At 40.6% G+C, this 9975-nt stretch overlaps 1 pseudogene; it reads right to left on the bottom strand.

Moving 5' to 3' along the window:
* Window positions 1-1650: 1650 nt before the first annotated feature.
* LOC119523837 lies at window positions 1651-2004 on the bottom strand (annotated as a pseudogene).
* Between the last annotated feature and the right edge of the window lie 7971 nt (window positions 2005-9975).

Genomic DNA, 9975 nt, shown 5'->3' with positions numbered 1-9975 from the left:
AACCCTTGAATCTTGAAGAAAATTGTATAACAATGTAGCTTATGAGGGGTGACAATGTGATTGGGAAAGCCATATGGACCACACTCCCCTTTGTCTAGTGTGTGGATGGATGAGTAGAAAAATGGGGGCAAAAAAAGGTACACAGTGTTCATTTTTAGTTTAATTGTTCTTTTTCAGTTTAATTTTTATTCTTATTATTTTTGTGTGTGTGGTAATGAAAATGTTCAAAAATTAATTTTGATGAATGCACAACTATATAATGGTACTGTGAACAATTGAATGTATGCTTTATATGACTGCGACTGCATGGTATGTGAATATATCTCAATAAAAATGAATTTAAAAAAGAAAAAAAGGATGCTGAATTTTGTCAAATGACTTTTCTGTGTCACTGGAGATTATTGTGTTTTTTTTCCTCTTTAATGTATTGATTAAATCAGTTACATCAAGTGATTTTCTTATGTTGAACCACCCTTGCATCTTGCATTCCTGGAATAAAACCCACTTGGTCATTGTCCATCATTCTTTTAATGTGCTGCTGGATTTGATTTGCAAGTATTTTGTTGAGGATTTTTGCATCCACATTCATGAAAGAGATTGGTCTGTAATTTTCTTTTCTTTCAGTGTCCTTGCCTGGCTATGGTATTAGGGTGATGTTTGCTTCCTAGAATGAGTGAGGTATCTTTCCCTCTTCTTCAATATTTTTGAAGAGTTTGCACAGGATTGGTACTTATTCTTTCTTGAATTCTTGGTAGAATTCACATGTGAAGTACTCTGGTCCTGGACTTTCCTTTCTTTGGGGACGTTTGGTTGTTCATGCTTTTCTAGGAAGTTTTCCATTTCATCTAATTTGCCTAATTTGTTGGCATATAATTTTTCATAGTATCCTCTCATTATCTCTTTTATTTCTGTAGAGTCAGTAATTATGCCACACCTCCCATTTGTGATTTTATTTATTTTCTTCCTTTCTCTCTTTTTCATTGTCCACTGAAGAGTCCATCAATTTTATAGACTTTCTCAAAGAACCAACTTCTGGTTTTATTGATTCTCTATTGTTTTCATGTTCTCATATTTCACTGCTAAGTACTTAAGGAAAATACTAGTGTACAATATAAGCTCCTTTAACAATAGTTTTTGTTTTGCCAAAATTTTATTTTTGTATATATTAACAGATTGTGTTCTGCATTTTTATTCAAAATTAGTAGTAAAGATTAAATAAAAGCAGTGATCCACTTTGTTGAAATAAAATGACTTTTTGCTACTTTTTCACATGTAAAGACCCTGACCTTTAAGAAAATCTTAGGGAAATAAAATATTTAACCCCATTCTTTCTTCAAATAAGTGTCTTGGGTACTATATCTAAGAAAGAAAAAGTCAATATTGTTATATACGTATCTTGAGCTAAATATATACCTGTTAAATTTATAAGAAATAAAAGATTTAAAAGATGGAGTCTTTGGATAAGCTCCAAGTCTGTACAAAGAAGCTAGGTTTGCTACTATCCAAAAAATGAAAAGACCTACCATATAGTATATAGAAAAAAATTAATACCTTTCCACAAGAATTTAACTTTAGCTTTGTTAAAGCTTCACATATTATGTGAGGACATCTAAAATGCCAATCCATGGAACAGGAGCTCCTTCTCCCCTATCAATTTATGTGGTAGTTTTCATGAATTTTTGGTTGGATGTTGCAGAAAAAGGATAAGAATTTATCCAGGACTTCCTCCCTGATCTGCTGGAAATAGGTCTGGTGGATGGTTATCTTCTCCTGGGTCTCCATCTCCACTTCAGTGCTGCACCTGCCATGGGATCCTAGAGTCACAGTTTCCTTGGCTTTGAACTCTTTCTCTCTCTGCAGGCTGTACTGTTGAATTTTAATCTGAGCTGCTTCTTTGGCCAGCTTCAGCTTCCGGTTCTTTCACTTGTGAGCCTTGGAGACCTTCTCTGTGGTGCACTTCTCAGTCTGCAGTAGTTGCTGGATGCCCTGAGACTGACAAGTCATGTTGGCAGTGGAGATGGTGACTCCCCAGGCTGAAGCAAGCAGCCTAAAATAGTTCCATTGCCCCCAGGCTCAGCTGACCCACTGCCCAAGATCCACACCTGCCTCAAGTATATTTTTAATTTGATCAACAGTATCTTTTATTTCTATAAGATCTACTAGTTTTAAATTTACTCTTTAAAATTCTTCTTTATGCTTTTCTAGGGCCTTCTTGGTGTCCTTTATGTCCTTAGCCATCTCATTGACATTGTTTTGTGGATTTGTGTGTATTTCTTTGATTAATTGCTCCAAGTTCTGTGTCTCCTCTGGCTTTTTAATTTGGTTGTTTGGGTTGTCCATATATTCTGCTTTCTTCATATGCTTTATAAATTTCAGTTTTTGTTGGCCAGGTGGCATTTGATTATCTTAATAAAATTATTTTAGGATATGCAGGATTATTTGAATATTTATCTATAAATTTGGCAGAGCTACAGCTTGGTGGAGTGCACTTTCCCTGTCCTACCAGCAGTTGGCACTCTTAAGCCACCTCTTACTCTCAAGCCAGTTCTCCCCCAACTTTGTCTATGCACTAAGTGGGGTTCAAACTGGATGGAAATCCAATCAATATACCAATTTTCTGGGTGCACTGGGGACTGCCTGCCCTGAGGGAGGGGAGTGGGTCCTGTGCATTTCAGTAGGGAGTCTTCTTCAGGACACAGTGGTTCTGGTAATTCCCAGGGCTTTGGGTGAACTACCCCAGGGCTGCAGAGCTCATGTTTCAACTGCCAGCTCAAATGCACTGCAATCCCTGTCTGCCATTTACCCATGAGTCCCTGGTGATGGGGAGGGACTCCTGGCACTGCCATGTGGCACCCTTGCCTCTCAGCTGTGCACAGCATGGGCTTCCATGAAGGAAGAGTAGTTGTGGTCACAAGACCACCAAATCTTGAGTTCTCTCACAGGAGCTCTCAGCTGTGGGGCTCTGAAGTATTATATCCCCAGCCATCTGCTTAGATGGGTGCACAGGGCTTAGAAAGCTGTGTGCTCTGTGCTCAGCAGATGGTTCTAGCTGCCAGACCCCAACATGGTAGCTCTCAGCAGCAGAACTGTGAAGGGTTATCTTCCCAGCAAACCACTGAGATGGGTGCATGGGGCATGGAAAACTGTTCCACTTTGCATTCATCTGCCAGCTCCAATTGCCAGTCCCCACCATGGGAACTCATGGCCATTGGGCTGTGAAGGGTTATCACCCCAGCAAACTGCTGAGAAGGGTGCATGGGGTGTGGAGGCTACTCCCTTCTTCTCTCATCAGTTGGCTGCAACCTCCCATCGCTGGTGGCTTTCTGGGCCTAACGCTCACCCATCCTAAATGCAGTCTCAGCATCTCCAGCTATGTCCTCACTATGTGGTGTAGAAGTCCCTGCCTTGTCCTTGGCACCCTGGAAATGCTGTTCCAGAGAACTTTCTGTCATTTATATAGTGTTTTTAACGGCAGAGAGTTTTGCTGTGCCTTTCCTAATATACCATCTTCCCAGAAGTCAGATATTTATGATTGTTATGTCTTTGTGATGGATTGTCTGTTATTAATACATACCTGTATTAATACATACCTGTTTTTGTCCTTGGGTCTTAAGTGAGTCTCTTGTAGACGACATATAGATGGATCCTGTTTTTATTCAGCCTGCCAATCTATGTCTTTTGATTGAAGAGTTTAATCCATTAATATTTAATGTTATTAATGTAAAGGCAACAATTTCTTCCACTATTTTGTCTTTTCAATTTTATCTGTCATATCTTATTTTTTCTCTCTCTTTTTAACCTTCAGTTACCATTACTGCTACTCTTCAATTCTACACTCTCCTCCAAACCCCTCCCTCCTGTCTTTTCCTATCTGTCTATAGAGCTTTCTTTAATATTTCTTGTAGAGCAGGTCTCTTGTTCATAAAATCTCTCAGTGTCCATCTGTAAATATTTTAAACTCTTCCTCATTTGTGAACAACAGTTTTACCAGACACAGAATTCTTGGTTGATAGATTTTCTCTTTCAGTATCTGAAATATATCATACCACTGACTTCTTGCCTCTATCATTTCTGCTGAGAGATCTGCACTTAGTCTTTTCAAGCTTCCCTTGTGTTCCAGTTTGCTAGAGCTGCTGTTATGCAAAATACCAGAAATGGATTGGCTTTTATAAAGGGGATTTATTAGGCATGCTGGTTTGAATATATTTTGTCCCCCAAAATGCCATTATCTTTGATGTAATCTTGTGTGGGCAGACATATCAGTGTTGATTAGATTGTAATTATTTGAGTGTTTCTATGGAGATGCACCCCACCCAATTGTGGGTGATGACTCTGATTGGATAGTTTCCATGGAGGTGTGTCCCCACCCATTCAGCATGGGCCTTGATTAGTTTACTAGAGCATGATATAAGCTCAGACAGAAGGAGCAAGCTTGCTACAGCCAAGAGGGACACTTTGAAGAAAGCACAGGGTGTGAGAGAGTAGCCGCAGATGAGAAACAGTTTGAAGTTGGCTGTTGAAAGCAGACTCTTGCTCTGGAGAAGCTAAGAGAGGACAAACACCCCAAGAGCAACTAAGAGTGACACTTTGAAAAGGAGCTGTGGTCTAGAGAGGAATGTCTTGGGAGAAAACCATTTTGAAACCAGAACTTGGACCAGACACCAACCATGGGCCTGCCCAGCAAACAGAGGTTTCCCAGATGTCAATGACCTTTCTACAGTGAAGGTACTCTTTGTTGATGGACACTTTATACCCTTAAGACTACGATTGTGTAACCAAATAAACCCCCTTTTATAAAAGCCTATCCATTTCTGGTATTTTGCATTCTGGCAGCATTGGCAAACTAGAACATTAGGTTGCAAATTTACAGTTCTAAGTCCATAAAAATGTCCAAACTAAGGCATCAACAAGAGGATACCTTCACTGAAGGAAAGCCATGGCATCCAGAACACCTCTGTCAGCTGGGAAGGCAATGGTTGGTGTGTGCTGGTTCTTTGCTCCTCAGTTGCATTTCAAAATGGCTTTCTCCAAAATGTCTCTGGCCTTCTGTCTCTCTTAGCTTCTTTCAGCTCTCTGCTTGCTTCTCCTGGGTCATTTCTCTGTAAGCATCTGGAATTCTTCTCTTAGATTCTCCAGGGCAAACTCTGGGCTCCATCTCTTAACTTGGCATTGTGGAGGAGGAACCTAAGATGGCAGCTAGGTGAGAGAGAGAAAAAAACACCTCCATGGAAAACACTAGATAATAAACCAGAAAGTGACCCAGAATACCACTTCCAGAGTAGCACCAGCCGGACAAGTTCTGCTAAAGCCACAGGGAATGTGCGTTTGGTGAAACCAGGAGTCTGCATTCTGAAATGAGTGAGTGAGATGGCTGAGTCCCTCAGCCATGCTGCAGTGTGGGGAAACGGTGGGTTGGTGTTTTTTTTTTTTTTTTTTTTTTTAAAGAAGCCCAGGAACAGCTGCAGATAGACGGGAGTGGTCTGGATTAACACCTCGGTGTCTGGGGTGGAGGATACCTCTTCCCACACCCACTGCTGATTGTCTCAGGTCCAGGGGTGCAAAGGGGAGATGCACGACTTGCAGCTGTCTCCCCAGTGGGCAGGGCTACTCCTGCCCGGGGCCAAACACACAGCACAGAGCCGAGCCAAGAAACCCAGCCTGGCAGCCATCTCCCCAGTGGGCAGGGCTACTCCCGCCTGGGGCTGAACACACAGCACAGAGCTGAGCCAAGAAACCCAGCCTGACAGGGAGTCTTTCCCACAGCACCACTCACATGACACAATATTGGCCGTGGACAGTGGTCTTGAATACACCCACAGCTGATTGTCCCAGAGCTGGGAGAGTGGAGCTGTACAGAAAGGGGGAAGTTAATGCATCACATTCAACCATCTTTGAAGCGGGCTGGGAATGCCCCACACAGCCCGGCAGCCCAGGGCTTCCCTGGATGCCAGAGCTCACTTGTGACATGGCATGGCCCTCCCCCATCAGCAGAGGTCCTGGAAAAGCAGAGCAGGGAGGGGGGAACCACTCAGAAATCCCAGGGAACCTACGCCAATACCAAGGACTTTTGTGTCAGTGGCAGAGAACAGCCTTAAATCTCTGGGAACACCTGGGAGGTTTGATTATTAAACCTGCCCCTCCTCCCTAACCACTCAGGCAAACGCCCCTCATTGAGGGTAGACAGCACTGACAACACACCCAAATTAAGTGCACCAATTGGACCCCAAAAGAATCAGATCCCCACACACCACAAAGTTGGGGAGAACTGACTTGAGAGGAATAAGTGACTCATGGACGCCATCTGCTGGTTAGTTAAAGTGTATGTCACCAAGCTGCAATTCTAACAAATTAAAGATCAAGTAAAGCAAATGCCAAGAGGCCAAAAACAACAGAAAATCTTAAAGCATATGATAAAACCAGATGACATGGAGAGCCTGAACCCAAACACTCAAATAAAAAGATCTGAAGACACACAGTTCCTGGCAGAATTAATCAAAGAACTACAGGCAGGCAATGAGAGCATGGCATGGGATATAAAAGACTTGAAGAAGAGCATGGCACAGAATATAAAAGACATAAAGAAGACCCTAGAAGAGCATAAAGAAGATATTGCAAGAGTAAGTAAAAAAAAATAGATCTTATCGAAATTAAAGAAACTGTAGCCAAATTAAAAAGACACTGGATACTCATAATACAAGATTAGAGGAAGTTGAACAACAACTGAGCCTCCTCGAGGAGCACAGAACAGAAAATGAAAGAACAAAAGAAAGAATGGGGAAAAAATTGAAAAAATTGAAATGGATCTCAGGGATATGATAGATAAAATAAAACATCTAAATTTAAGACTCATTGGTGTCCCAGAAGGGGAAGAGAAGGGTAAACGTCTAGAAAGAGTATTCAAAGAAATTGTTGGGGAAAACTACCCAAACCTTCTACACAATATAAATACACAAAGCATAAATGCCCAGCGAACTCCAAATAGAATAAATTCAAAGAAAGCCACTCCAAGACATATTCTGATCAGACTGTCAAATACTGAAGAGAAGGAGCAAGTTCTGAAAGCAGCAAGAGAAAAGCAATTCACCACATACAAAGGAAACAACATAAGACTAAGTTCTGACTACTCAGCAGCCACCATGAAGGCCAGAAGGCAGTGGCATGACATATTTAAAATTCTGAGAGAGAAAAATTTCCAACCAAGAATACTTTATCCAGCAAAACTCTCCTTCAAATTTGAGGGAGAGCTTAAATTTTTCACAGACAAACAAATGCTGAGAGAGTTTGCTAATAAAAGACCTGCCCTATTTCAGATACTAAAGCAAGCCCTACCGACAGAGAAACAAAGAAATGAGAGAGAGATATAGAGACTTTTAACAGATGTATATAGAATATTACATCCCAGGTCACTGGGACACACATTCTTCACTAGTGATCACAGATCTTTCTCCAGAATGGACTGTATGTGGGGACATAAAAACAAGCCTCAATAAAATAAAAAATAAAAAAATGAATTTGTTCAAAGCACATTCTCTGACCACAAAGGAATACAAATAGAAGTCAATAACCATCAGAGACTTGGAGAATTCACAAACACCTGAAGGATAAAATTGAGGGGGAGATGAAAACATTCCCAGATAATCAAAAGCTGAGGGACTTCATCACCAGTAGATCAGTCCTAAGCAGGCTGAAAGGAAGGGACACTAAACAGTTGACTGAAACCACATGAAGAAATAAAGATTTCCAGTAAAGATCACATGGTAAATATAAAGACCAATACTACTGTATTGTTGATTTATAACTCCACTATTTACTTCCTACAGGATCTAAAATACATAAATTGTAATGATAAATCAGTGGTTTTGGACTCAATGTAAAATATGTAATTTTTGACAAGAACTACATAAAGGTGGCAGAATGGAGGAGTATAGGAACACAGTTTATGTGTCCTATGGAAGTTAATTTGGTATCAAAGAAAAACAAGATTGTTATAGATTTAAGATGTTAAATTTAAGCCCCATGGTAAACACAAAGAAATTATCAGAGAATATGACCAAAGAGAGGAAAAGTAGAGTAGGGGTTCCAAGAAGTGGGGGAAGGGGCAATGGGGAGTTAAGAAATGAGAGTAGGGTTATTGTTTGGGGTGAAGGGAAACTTCTAGAAATGGGTGGTCAGAAGGTGATAGCATTGCAACATTCTAAATGTGATTAATCCCACTAATGGAATGCTAGGGAGGGGTGGAATAGGAAGATTTAGACAATATATATCTTTCCACAATTGAAAAAAAAATAAGACAGTCTAAATAGATGACAATTAAATGCCAAGGATGATCCTGGATGGGATCTGAGGTCAGAGGAGAAGAGGCTCAAAGGGACACAGATGGGACACAAGAAAAAAAAAAGAAATATAGAATGTAAGCTTTATATCAATGTTGAATTTCTTGAACTTCTTAGCTGCGTTTAATGAGATTGCATAAAATTATGTTCTTGTCCATGGGAAAGGTATATGTGAATTATATTGTTTGTTCAAAGATATGTGCAGCTTGCTCTCATATGTTCAGAGCACAGAGCAATAGATGATAGGTGTTAGGGAGGGAGGGAGGGAGGGAAAGAAAGAGACAGTGGTGTGACAGGATCTTAAAGGTGATGGATCAGGGTATCAGGGGAGGGGGGTCAGGGTGTGATGGAGTTCTATGTATGGGGTTTGTACTGTTTTTGCAACTGTTCCTGTAAGATTGAACTTATTTCAAAATAAAATTTATTATAAAAAAGCAAAAAAAAAAACTTGGCATTGCAAAATGTCCTTCTGTCTGCATCTCCAAGCATCTCCAAGTGTCAGAATCTGTGTCAGATTTTGAGCTATCTTAAGTATTCCAGTGAACTAATCAAGACCTACCTTGAATGAGCAGGGCCACAACTCCAGAGAAATGATGTAATCAAAATGTATCCCCTACAGTTGGGTGAGTCACATCTCCATGGAAACAACCTAATAAAATGTCACACCTTAATCAAAAAGATAAATAAGTTTGTCCCCACAAGTTTGCATTAAAGACCATGGCTTTTCTGGGGGACATAATATTTCCAAACTGGCACACCTTGTGTGTGATGAATCCATATTCTTTTGCTGCTTTCAGAATTCTCTCTTTGTCCTTGACATTTGACCATCTGATTAATAAGTGTCTTGGAGTAGGTCTATTCAGAACAATTCTGTTTGGGGTATGCTGCACTTCTTTGTCCTGTAATTTTGTCTTTCCTAGGAGTTGGTAAATTTTCATTGATTATTACATCTATTATACTTTTCACCCCTGTGCTGGTTTGAATATATTAGTCCCCCAAAATGCCATTATCTTTGATGTAATCTTGTGTGGGCAGATGATTCAGTGTTGACTGGATTGTAATTCTTTGAGTATTTCCATGGAGATGTGCCACACCCAACTGTGGGTGATGACTCTGATTGGACAGTTTCCATGAAGGTGTGGCCCTGCCCATTCAGAATGGGCCTTGAGGAGTTTACTGGAGCACTATATTAGCTCAGACAGAAGGAGAGAACTTGTTACAGCCAAGAGGGACACTTTGAAGAATGCACAGGAACTGAGAGAGTAGCTGCAGATGAGAGACAGTTTGAAGACAGCTGTTGAAAGCAGACTCTTGCTCCAGAGAAGCTAAGAGAGGGCAAACACTCCAAGAGCAACTGAGAGTGACATTTTGAAGAAGAGCTGTAGCCTAGAGAGGAACATGCTGGGAGAAAGCCATTTTGAAACCAGAACTTGGAGCAGACGCCAGCCACTTTCCTTCCCAGCTAACAGAGCTTATAGAAAGGGCCTAAAGTGCTTTGAAGTGACTCTTTATGGAAATATGGACTCTAAAGTATTTCTGATGAGATCTTGAGCAGAAATGATGAACGTGTTGTTGCAAACTGGAAGAAAGGTGATCCTTGTTTTAAAGTGGCAGAGAATTTGGCAAAATTGAATCCTGGTGT

The sequence above is a fragment of the Choloepus didactylus genome, chromosome X, assembly GCF_015220235.1.
Source record: "Choloepus didactylus isolate mChoDid1 chromosome X, mChoDid1.pri, whole genome shotgun sequence".
NCBI classification, from domain to species: Eukaryota; Metazoa; Chordata; class Mammalia; order Pilosa; family Megalonychidae; genus Choloepus; species Choloepus didactylus.
Note: the sequence above shows the minus strand (reverse complement) of the source record. Positions and strands in the feature narration are given on the sequence as shown.